The following is a 13226-nucleotide window of genomic DNA, read 5'->3' as shown; positions in this document are numbered from 1 at the left end:
TCAAATAAAAAAAAAAAAAAGATAAAATTGCAGAATACTGTAAATTAGGGCCTACAATTTAATAGGAATTAATTCAGAATTATCGATTAGTAATGTACTGGACATTCATAGATCCAATTTCCATTCATACACATGGCAATGATGTTAACCCGGATATAAGTATGTTTGTGTCTGTTAAAGCCACCTCAAATCGACTATGTCTATTTGTTGGAAGGCTTTAAAATGAACAAACGACAAATTGGCTCGGATTAAACATTTATTTTGATATTTTTAAACATTTGAAAAACTAAAACTAAAATAAACAAAATATGACTAATAATGAATACAATTAAAAATAAAAAAGGCTAAATTATGAAAATAAATGAATTTACAAATAAATATATAAAATAAATACTGCACGACGAAAGGTTGCTCCACTCCGATAGGTCAGAGGAAGAGTGCTGCCGGTCTGGCTCATCGATGGTCCAAATATCCAAGTCGAATTGTATTAGGCGAGCCGACAAAATGAACGCAGACAGGGCTGGTTACACACGTTCCTTGGGTTCAAGGGTTGGCCACTAATTAATTAATTAATTGGAACTCATATTAAAATCGAAACACAGAAGTGGTCTGGTTCCGAACTGTTATGACGACGAGTACACTCAAAAAATGTCAAATAAAATAATATCAACCAAACAAAGACAGGGCTGCTAATGACGCTACCAGGGCCACTAATTAGTCGGAACTGCCATAAAAAAACTAAGATGGTCGGTCAGTTGCTAGGGTGACGCCTTAGCAACAATCATCAGCCCCTAGCAACTGTCTCTATGACTAATTATTACAAACAAATATAGTTACATATTTTTTTTTTTCAAATAACTAAATCTAAATAAAACAATACAAATAAAAATATATGTAACTAAATTAAACTCAAATACTATTTACAATGTAATTATATTATGGCGTTAACAGGGCCAAACAGTTAAGCAAATATATATATATATATATATATATATATATATATAGGATCTTTAACATCAAAGATAACTCTATGGAAATATTAATTGTACTACTTTATGTTTTTCGGGCTGTGTTGGGTTATATAATTTTAATGCAAGTTATTTTTTCCACAAATACCATAAAATAGTAAGGTAATAAAGAAATGTAATAAAATAGTAAATTCTTGTATGATTACTATAATTTTTAAATTAAGGAACTATACAAGAAATATTACATTTAAACTACATTATTAAAGATTATATTATTAACTATTACTTTTGAAAGACGCTCCTTATGTAATCTCCTAAACCGAGGACACAATCTTGGGATAGGATCGGATCAGACAATTGTTAAACATATTTTAAATATAATGTGGAAACATATATTAAATTTCGAGGGAATATATCCCAAGGGAACAATGGCAAAAGTTTAACGCATATTGTGCATGCATATTTGTTCTGCCTAAACCAAAATTATTATTCATAAGCAATTTGGATGTGATTTGAAATTAGATATATCAATAATCTGGATTTTACACACTCTACACTCTCTAAACTATCAAACGTCTAATTTTGTTAATTCTCACTTCATCTAATGCCGATTTTATTGCTGGCTTTCCCCCTCCTTATTCGGTCATTAATAAGTTTAGATATTATATTTATGCACTCAGATTGTAACAGGCTTCCTACAATATAGGCTTTGAAACCAAGATCCATTTGATACATTCTAAATTATCCAGGCATTTATCAGAGCACTATTAGTCATGTTTATAAACAAAGTCCGACACCATTTTATTCAATTATTTACTCCATCTAGTCCTTCCGTGAATTAGTTACATGGGCTGCTATTCACGAGGTAAGCGAGAGTTTGGTGACGAGAGTGTTTTCCAAGCTCTTTTGTGTTTTCTCCAGATGCAACCCGTAACAGAAAAAAGAACCCGTACTGCGTAAATGGCAAGAAAATATGGTTAAAAAAATGGATCTGTCATTTTCGCTAATTTAATGTGTTCTTTTTTTTTTTTTATATAGAATGTACTTTCATTAGGGAATGACTACTTTTCTGTAAATAACAATCATCGAGAGTGTATATCAAAAATAGTTTTCGAGAAAAAAAAAAAAAATTGTGATAGTTTAAATATTCTATATATTTTGTACACTCTAAGAATAGAATATCTTAGGTAGTAGTGAGAATACTCAAGAAGAAGCAGTACACACCAATACAAGAGGTACCTCTCTTCTTTAGTGGCTGCGAAAGTTGCGGATCTTCCAGAGCCAGTGAACTGTTTCTCGCTAACTCAGAGACTTAATTTCTCTTCTATACAAGTTGTTGTCGCTAGACTTAAATGTTAGGTCTCTTAAGGCTAGAAAAACTATTTAAAAAAAATCTGATTACTTAAAACATACAGTTACTTATTTGAATGATTGATTAATTAATTTATTTTAATTGAATATTGTGAACATTTCCCAAAACCACCAATAGATCAACAATATGCAATCAGCTTGCCTTGGTTCTTTCTGCACGGAACCAACTTCATAGCCGGGGCTAAAGAGATCACAGTGACCCAGAAGAAAAAATTTCTTTAAAAAAAAAGTTATACTTTTTAAATTCAACTTTGATTCCGAGTATTTCATTTGGAAGTTTGAACTTTTTAGTTAATCTGGAAGATTGCTGATTGACTCTGTGTATTAATAAATGGAATATGGTCCGGGTGCAGTCAAATTAAACTCAAATAGTAATATTTTATACTATGAAAATAGTACAAAATATTACTATTTGAGTTTAATCTGACGTGTGTGTTTGTGTGCTACAAGCTCTAAGCACCTAGGTTCAAATCCGACTGTAGAAGATAATTATTTTCTGTTTTACTGTAGGCACGGGCCAGCAATATGCCTACATTTTTTGTAATAGGTTGAAATTTATTTTTTTAAATGGTTTTATTTTTAACATAAATTATTTTTCCATGATCCCGTCTTGAATATTCAACGAATTTTCTTATGGCCAGTGCATGAAATTGTTCTGGTCACTTATTCAATAAAAAATGGATCCATTTATTTTGTTTTTGGTTTAGGCAGAACAAATATAGATGCGGCAAACTTTTGCCATTGCTCCCTTGGGATAAATTCCCTCGAAATTTAAAAATATTCTCTTAAATTTCATAACCACTTAAAATTGTATCACCCCCTCCCCCCTTTTCTCCAAAAGTTCATGGTGCAATTTGTGACATTCATTCCTTTCTGGATACCTCCAAGTAGTAATTATCTGTAAAAATAAAAAAGACTTTAAGAATAAATAATGACATAGACATTTAATTTTATATGATTACAGTTTCTGCAGTCTCTAACAGAAAACTCAGGGAATATTGTAATCTGTTAATTGGATTCCATCGAAAGATAATAGATAAGACTGGTCTTATTTCATTAGTTGGCTTGAATTTCAAAGTTTTAAAGAATACAGATATTAGATTTAACACTTCCTTACCACCAGCAACTATTTTTTTTTTTACTGTTCACTATATATATATATATTACTATGTACCTACTTCTTTATCATTGAGCTTCATTAATTCAACTAATTTTAACAGAGACAAAAGACATTCTTTTATTGTTTAAGAAATTAATAAATTTTAGACACTTGTCCTAGTTTAGATTTTAGCACTTCGGTATCTTCTCAATACCAGGAACCTTGTGACCACTGAAGACACAAATCTTAAAGACTTACCGTAGGCGATGACAGCGCCTCTAGCGGTACTCCCCTAAGCATTAGCTATAACACTATTGCGGCCTGCCTTCAATGCTTCAGTGTTAGGCCGGCTGCCCGTCTTAGAGGATTGGTGAGTCCATGTTTGATTCTGTTATTTATAAAGCCTCATTAATGGCAATGGTTTGAGGATTAATAGCCCTTTATATTTCCAAGTAACAGGTTTTTTTACTCGATTGACTTCAATAAAATCAAATGCAGTCAAAGTATGAATGAATAACGAATAAAGCGTTTATTTTTATAAATAAATCCAGGATATTTTTTTACCAATTAAGTATTATCTATGCCATATTTTATGGCCATTGGATCGCACATCAGAAACAAAACCATATCTGGATACCAAATTTAATTTTTGAAATTCAATAATTAAATTCTGGAAAATAACCTTAGTTATTAATTAAATAAAATCAATTTTAAGAATTTATTTTAAAAAATAGACAGAGCTGTCAAATGAAAAGAGAACTTTGTTTTAAAATGATATTTTCAAATACAATGATTAATGATTAACTTTTTTTCAAAATTATTATATATTAATATATCCATATATACTGTTCGTATACTATGGAATTTGTCTTGCTATATTTAGAGTGCAAGCATGAAGTTCAGATGAACCGTTACATCAGACAATCGCGGTTCATCACGATAATACTTAAAGCATGTCAGATCTCAGATTGGAACTATTACCGTATTAAACATATCTCTGGCGGAATTGATTAGTACTTTTCGCAGAACTAATTCAGATCGCATTTTGTATTATTGCGTAATTATAGTAAATGATTTTAGAAATTTTCTACATTTCTAATTAGTACAGCAATTTAGTACGGTAATGACCATACTGATTATACATTTCACATTTGGATCGCAATTCTTGTGGCATACTATTATGGCCAATCAACCGAATGCGAATCTATTTCGAATTTTGGTGAAGGCGATGTCCCATAAAAATAAATCACTGCAATTTGTAAAGTATTCGTACTGGCGAAGGTCGTGTGACTTTCTAATTCGAAAAACTAATTTAAAAAGAAAAAAATCAAACTAATTAAAAATAAGGGGTTCCTTGGCTTACTATGTCGGCTATCAGTTTTTTTTTCTACGACTCACAATTTCGTTCCAATGTGATTTAAATTTACGGATCACACAAAAAATAAAAATGACAACACCTACTAATGTCAATTAGTTGATATTTAAATTTTTTTCTCCTCATTTTAGCTTTTTTCAGTGAGTTCGTTAGTGAACTACTCTTTGAAGTCTTCTATCGAATTTATTTTATTTATTATATTCCAGTGACTATGCATCATTACGTCATCATTATGAAATCAAGCAGAAAACGTTTGACATTCAACTCACCTCATTGTCAAGAACTTCTAGGCAACTGTTCGAAAAATGAATCTGAAATTCTAAAATAAACAATAAATTCGACAAGTTGGTTTGCTGAATGCACTGTCAACCTTGCAGTTAGTCGCGAAGCTCGTGGGACTTCCCTAATCTCTTTCGTAAGATGTGGAGATCAGGTGCTGGTTATGCCACTTAACTTCCTTTATTGAATGAGCTACCTTTATCTGGAATACTTGTCGACCTTCGGTTGGTAGTAAGCACATTCTATGCTCACGTACTCTAGGTTGTGCGCTTTATAACTTATTGAGGAAACAACATCGTATTGAATGACGTTTAACGAAAAGTGAATGAAATTAATGTTATGTTACCTTGATTTTACGTCAGTGAAGTAAACATTAAATATTATTTATTTTTCTAATGCTTCTTATCGAACTGTCCTACGGTAAAGAATGTTTAAACCATTGGTAATTGTATAAATCTTGGGGAATTTACAAACAAACCGATATTTACAGGGAGCTAGGTATAGGATTATAATGAGACGTAATATTGTTGAAAATATTGTTTACAAATAATAATTTATGCTCGGCAAATAATATTTTCCTGAATACGTTTGTAGTAATTACATTTCTTCAAAGTATCATTTGATTCATATTTAATTAGGTTTTTATCAAACATTAATTTAAACCCTATTGGCGTGATCTAAAGCCATTCCATTTGCATAACTGTAATTTTGTTAATAAATAAATAAATAAGGTTTTGTTATCATTATTGATGTTCAAATTTTTCCTTGACATAAACATAACATTAAATGAAGAATAAAAACCGGGTGGTTATTGTTTGTTTGTTAATTTAAATAAATGAATTTTTCAGAAGAACGTTTAATATTAATATTATTTTAATAATATATAAATAAATAATTGAATTGTTTTAATATGATTTATGAAATTGTTCCATTAATATTGTGCTAATACATTTTTTAACATTAAAAACATCTTAAGAAATTTTATGTTTATAGAATAGATTACAATAACTTTTATCTATCCTCTACACTAATTACATGAAATATTATTTTTTTGTGGCAGAGGATTTAAATATTAACTTGTTATTTGTAACTAGATGTTTTTTCAACACAATGAGTTAAAAATAATTTATATTCTGCTTTGTTAAATACCATATTTAAATTTAAATCTAATTAAATGATTAATATGCATTTTTAGTATATTTTTCATTATCATTTGCAAAATTTCATCAGGTATAAAATTACTAAAACTAATAAATAAATAAATATATTAATTATGCGTGATAATAATAATAATTCAACTATTAATGTAATCAACGATTCTAATAACAAAGTTGTTAACTTTAAACTTTATTATTAAACGCTGATATGGATTGGTTAAAGTATACGAATTCTTTTCAAGAACAATCCATGCTAAATTAAGTCTTCATACAAACATTTATCATACTACTTCTTTTCATTGTAAAATAAATTTGTTCTAAAATCCTATGAACTTCAAAATATTTAAATATAGTAATAATTATAAAATAATATTTTAAATGATGTGAAGAGCACCTTTTGAAATTAATCACTTCTTTTTGGAGTATGCCCTTGAATAGGAATTAATCTGCCACATTTATTTGAATTAAAAAATGTATTTGATACTTTACCACCAGTACTTACTTGTAATTACTCGTTAATTACAAATTGAATCTTTTTATTCTTGTGCTGTGGTTACTTGATATTATGCAACCAAAATTACAGGGAATCTCTAAGGTTGTAAAAATCAGTTTAATTGGCGTCAGGGTAAAATAAGATTGATTAAAACATCCTTCTTTTTTTTAGTTGTTTATCTGTACTAAAAATATACGTATTTTTTTAGTTTGTTTTCTATTAAAAATGTGTTGTTATTTTAATTCAACCGGTTACAAACATAAATTCAACAGAAGAATATAACGATAATCGGTCCGAAAAGCCGCGTTGCTAAAAGACAAAAAGATATACCTGTTTCCAATATACCTCCCGAACAAGAAATTTGTCTACTGAAGGAACTTCTATATTTAAAGTGTATTACATACAAAAGTTTTGAAAAGATAAAAAAATATATATATATAATTTTCCCAAACTTAATTGAGCACAACTTTTATCATATTTATTAATAGGGCATAAATTTGAATTTTCCGAGGAATGAAATCAAAATTTAGCCTTGTCCGACATTAGAGGAATTAAAAAAATAGAAATTTTTCACTGATTACTCCCAAGCAACCCTGAATATTGATTTATTTATCTTTATTATATTTTATATTGTAATATAAAAACAAAAAAATATTTTTGATAGGGCATTTATTACTACTTACGAAATCATTAATTTATAAAATATTTAAATTTACTGTAATCAAAATATGACATTTGATCAAATGGCTGTCAAAAATGATACGTTTTCTTTTTGAAACGTTTGAAGAGTTATAAGGAAAAGAGTGTGTGAAAGGCTAAATAAATTATTTTGGCATTGGAAATTTAAGGGAAATTAAGGTTTTAGCTGAGTTGCTTCATTTCATAATAACGGAAATTAAGAGCTTAAAAATAATATGGGATCTTGAATTCAGTAGGATGCGGTAATAAATTAAATGATTTTTCATATAATAGTAATTTTTTTTTTTAATCTGCCTGTCATAGTCATGTAATGATAAATACGAAGTGGTGTTTACCTACTAAGTTTAACCAGTTCAAACTCTTTTATTTAATATTCTTTTTCTTTTTTTTTTTTTTTTTTATGTTAAATTTGTATCGCCTAGAATGGTCAGGTGTACATTACTTGAAAGAAAATATGTTACTAGACCAATGATTGTGCAAGGAGGTGATTTGATCAGAATCAGGCTCGATCACCAGATTTTTATCTAATTAAGGGTTCCCACTGTAGATCCCGGAGGGCTCCCAAACCCACAGGGCTGACTTACTAGTTAAACAGAAAATTATCTGGCACAGACAATTTCGAGCACGGGTTCTTGAAGTAAGTTGTGCTGTGCCTTACCACTTAGCTATCCCTATATTCCTTTTATAAATAATCTTTTTTTATATTTTTTAAATTTATAAATATTCTTTTTTATAATTATTATTTCTCGTTAATATATTTTTTTAAATATTCTTTATTTACTTTGATATTTCCCCTCAAAGTAAATTCCTTTTTAGAGTAAGAAGATGAATCGGTGATGATATTTTACTTGCGAAGCAGAAATTCTTTACATAATTACTCATTCTTTATTTAATTTTATTTACTTGTTTACCAGAAAACAATAGTTTTTTCTTCCTTATCATATAGGAACTATCTTTAACGTTATCATATTAGATGGAAACGTAATCATTTCTAAAAAAAATTCAAATTTTTGGAAAAAAAAAACGTCATCTCTAGTCATTGACAAATATTGTGAAACAATGAAATTAAAAAATATTCAATAATGGCATTTAAATTAAATATTTCTGTTAAGCCTCAATCATTATAAATATAGATACACTTTTTTTTTTACGATCCCTCTAAAACAGAGAAACATTAAATTAATAGGGTGCATTATGTATGATTACATAATTCAAATTGGATATTACCTTTTTCAACCAACGGTACTTGAAAGTATACGGTGAAATACTTATCTTGTTGTTTTGATGTGTCCGTTTCAAATGAATTCTACTAGAAAATATCTGGAGGTGAAGGGGCTCCTCATGTTGATTAAGCAGAGAAGTGAAAATAAAACAGTTAACATTTATAGACAAAAGCTAATGTTCAATAATTAAAAAAACAGTCAGAAGTCCAAAAAAAAGAGTAAGGGAAGGGGTGCATGAGAAGAAAGAAGTTATAGAGAAATGTTTACAGGGTTTTTGGAATCTTTCCTGCCCTGCCGCAGAAAAAGGATGGGGTGACTGATTGGAAGATTGGATTGAAGGAAGCAGGGAGGCTATCGAAGAACTTGATGTGTCTTCGTGTGATGTGTTGTTGTATAGTTTCTAGCTGCAGTTCGTGGTGAATGTGCGTCATGTTACGTCTTTCTAGTGATGTTCCTCTGCAGACCTGTAATGTGCTGTTCTGGTATTGTTGTAGTGATTTCAAGGCTGTTGGGTATCAGAAATGTAGTAGAGGTGTACCATGTAGAAGTGATAGTCGTAATATTACTTTGTAAATGAGTAGCTTGAGTCTGAGTGACAGCCCTGATGTGTAGATGAGGTGTTTGAGTTGGTATCATGTAGCCTTGACAATCTGTATTCTTTTTTGTATGTGTGCTGTGAATGAGAGGTGTGATTCCAGTTTCATGACTATACATCTCACATATGTCTCTTGGTTTGTATAGCCTGTTCGTTAAGCTTTGGTGCTCTGTTAGGAGTTTTCTTGTATGAAAATGTGATGGTGTCAGTTTTTTGTGTATAATATAGATACGCCAAAGTACATTTGTAAACCTGACAAGGAGATGTGACGCACTATTGGAGAGCTGTTTTGCCAGCTCAATGGAATATTTTGCTATTCCTGCATTTTACCTCAAACTGACAACAGTGTATTTACAAACCAAATTAGGACATTGACTAAACTGAATATTCTAATTTATTCTAAAATAAGCTCACAGATACATATTTTAAGGTATATTTTTGTTCTGAATAGAATGTAAATTAGACATCACTAAGTGTATTTTTGGTCAAAAGTAATATTTACCAAAGAAATAAAATCATTATAAATTGTAATAGCAATTGAATCATTTGTTTAGAAAGGGAATGGCGCCCAAAATAGACTTAAAAAAACTCACTCAAAATTTTGTTTACTTGAAAAATCTCATGTAATCCATACTTAAATTTAAGAATTGTTGTACACATTGATCTACCTTCAGAGAATTGATTTTGATTTTGATATATATCAGTAATATTGAATTCGTTTCATTTATAAAATGAACGACCCGATTAAATTCAAGCATCAGAATTACTTTTATGCTACTGTTACTCAATATTTTAAAAATAGGCATCTTTGCAATCATAAAAAAAGAAAAAGTTCGAATTACCTAGCTACCTAAAAAAGTACAAATAATACATAACAGTCATTCGGTGTTATATTTCTGCTTTCAATAACTAATTGTGATAAACTTTAAAAATTGTTTTTTTCACAAAAAATTTTTTTTATTTATTTTTGCTTAAAAATAGCTCTTAATTGCTTGACTTGCTTTGAAAAAAAAATTACAGATTCTGGTGAAATAATCAAAAACATTAGAAAAAACTATTTTCAATTTTTTTTTTTTATAAATTTTAAATACAAATTAAAATATTTGTACCAAATATATTTGAATATCAAAGAATATTCTTGATTTTTAAAGAATGACCTCATGAAATTTCATTTTTATTTAGGGATATGATGTAAAGTAGGAATCAATGATGATATATGACAATTTTTAAATACTTTTTGTAACATAATCCTGATCATTGAGAATTAAATTTATATTGTATATATTTCAAAATTTTTGATTCAAACATTTTTTTTAATTCGGAATTGCATTTTCTTTTCATTTACGGATTTTTTTTTTTATGATCACCTAAATGTTTTCATTGATCGCAAAAGAAAACGCAGAAAAAAAATGCAATGTACATGAAATAATATTGGTTTGAAATCTTGAAGGTTTAAAATAAATTGTTTTTCTCTAATATCTTTAATTTTTCACTACAATCTACATTTATGTAATAATTGTTTGTATTTACATTATATATAAGATTGTTTAAGGGATTGATATTGATATAAAATAGATTTTTTTTGTAAAATGAAATTTTTAAAATTTGAATACAAACATAAATTATAAGATGTTTTACATTTAATTAAAAAGTGCCCCATTTTTAATCAGAACTGTATTAAATATTTGAGTAAACAAAAAGTTACAAAATCAATTGTTGTTTATAATTTTTTTTCCCAAGTTCTTATGAGAAAAAAAATGATCAGGAATCAATAAAAAAATCTACAATCCATGTTGCTCTAATTGTGGTATTAAAAACTCTGTAATATTAGTTTATAGTTTCCCATTTATCGTTATATAATGAATCGCACTTTTAAGAAAATGCATACAAAAAACAGATTTATAAATATAAATGACGATAGATCCAATTGAAATTATTTTCATCTGTTTACTTCAACGTACTGCGAGACTGTGAAGGTTGGCTGAAATGTCATGAACAAGGTTTGTTTACGATTCGTTTTTATAGGTATTCGCTCTATGCTAAGGATTTTATATTAAAAATGCGCGCAAAAAGGTGTACTTAGTGTGAGCAAACATAAGAATAGATTTAATTATTACTTTCGTCTCAAGTGTTTAGATCTTGCATCTTTTTGGACATTATCTTATAATTCAAATTCTTCTAAGTCATATTTGTTTCCTCCGTATCTCAATGTTACAGGACCACATTTGTTGAAAATTTAATGGACTTTAGTGTCGTATAGAATAAATTTTACTAAAAACAATATTTTTTTTAGGAATAAGCAAAAAAAAAAAATAACAATACACGATGTGTACGATATAACAATATGTAATAATTCTATTTAATACATTTTAATTAATAATATATAACTTAAAGTTATGTGAATAACTTTGTAGGAAATTCAATGTACTCTAATTTTTTTCAGAACTTATTTTTCATTAATAAAGTATATAATAGTTTTCGAAATATAAGAAAAAAACTGATAAACTGGTAAAAACCAGATAAAATCCCCCTCCGTCTCAAACCTTGACTTTGACGGGCATAATGTACTAGAGGTTCTATGCAATATAAAAATGATTACTCTGATTGTGTGTCTTAATTGACTGGAGTATAAGCAGCCTGGGTTGTCTACGTCTATTTTACTTTACTATTGTTTTCCATACATATAATATGTTGATTTGCTTTTTTTTGTCCGCCTGGTTTTAGTTCGCCAAACACTGAATTTTTTTTTCCCTCCGTCCTTGTCATATACCGTTCGGAAGGTTATTCTATAGATTTCGTGGGACCACTACAAAACAAAAGTCAACCCGGACTCCCAGAATCGAATCGGCGCATCTACAGTTGCGGGGTTTCTAAGGTGACGGCCAACTCCTTCACCTGCAATGGCCTCCTCCAAACAATGGATATATAAACAAGACGGTTGATAATATGAGGTAACATCCTGCAACATTCAAGCTAAATACCCCTTACATAACGTCACTAATAAGTTTTCTTTAGCGTTTTTTATTTTTTTTTATTTATGAATTTACCACTGTTAAAATGTTGAACGAAATAAAAGAATATAACAAGATTTCATTTCATAATCAATGGTAGCATTCATCCTATGATAATAAAAAAAATCTCAGCCACTGTTATCTTGAGGGACTTAGAAAAGGGACATACTACGCGATAACACTCGACGCACGTAAGAGGCTGCAGTGCAAACAAGAAGGAGAGTTGAGGGATGTATTTTTAAGCTTGTCAGAGACCTTGGATGGGAACCAAACAAATCGAAGGAAATGTAAGTTGCCAATAATAGAGGCCAAGACTTCTTTACTTTCATCCATCTAAAGCTCTAGCCTTCACATCTATTTTTAGTTTGATAAATCTTAAAATATCTAGACTTTTTTATTCACTTGCTTGGAAAAACAGTAGGTAATATTTGACATTTTTATCCTTTATAACACTGCATACTGAAATTTTTCATGTTATTTTACGGTCAAATGGTTAAAAATATGAACTAAACAGATCGATGAGTTAAGAATAGTGAATTCCACCTACCAACATGTTTTAAATAAATACCCTATGATGGTTAGAGTCGTATTTCCGTAACTTATTATTTTTTTATTTTGGTTTTATCAGTTAACTTTATGCAATTTATATTTTATTACATATGACCAAGGATTATATGATACGAAATAAATTTAAAGTTGAGAATACCTGAAATATAATAAGGTGTTTATTCAATATTTTCGTTCAAATTGTTTCAAAGCATACATGATATCTTAATGTATAATTTAAACCACTTAAAAATTAATTGAACCATTCTCTAAAAAATGTTACATACCTAAAAATGGACACAATAACTCCCTTGTCACTATGTCTTAGTCGGCTCATATATTTTCAATTAATTTGTTTAGTTTTTCTAGATTTTAATAAATTTATTATCTTGATTTTTAAATAAATAATA

The 13226-nt window shown here is 28.9% G+C and overlaps 1 protein-coding gene and 1 long non-coding RNA gene across 3 annotated transcripts in view; one reads left to right on the top strand and one right to left on the bottom strand.

The window, feature by feature from the left end:
• Window positions 1-243: 243 nt before the first annotated feature.
• LOC136795868 (uncharacterized) lies at window positions 244-3655 on the bottom strand. The gene is made up of 2 exons (XR_010843558.1): window positions 3518-3655; window positions 244-3237 (listed from the first exon to the last, which is right to left on the bottom strand). It is a non-coding gene; the product is annotated as an uncharacterized lncRNA (long non-coding RNA).
• A 70-nt stretch (window positions 3656-3725) lies between these two features.
• LOC106686120 (sodium-coupled monocarboxylate transporter 2) overlaps window positions 3726-13226 on the top strand; it is a 131231-nt gene continuing 121730 nt past the window's right edge. Inside the window, exon 1 of one of the 2 annotated variants that reach the window (XM_014429277.3) lies at window positions 3726-3808. The gene's annotated coding sequence lies outside the window, so the exon portion shown is untranslated. The remainder of the gene's footprint in view (window positions 3809-13226) is intronic. The other variant, XM_067047789.1, reaches the window with a different exon arrangement.

This window comes from Halyomorpha halys, unplaced genomic scaffold (assembly GCF_000696795.3).
Source record: "Halyomorpha halys isolate HHAL.00 unplaced genomic scaffold, Hhal_1.1 Scaffold34.1, whole genome shotgun sequence".
Lineage (NCBI taxonomy): Eukaryota > Metazoa > Arthropoda > Insecta > Hemiptera > Pentatomidae > Halyomorpha > Halyomorpha halys.
This window is presented reverse-complemented; position numbering and strand designations above follow the sequence as displayed.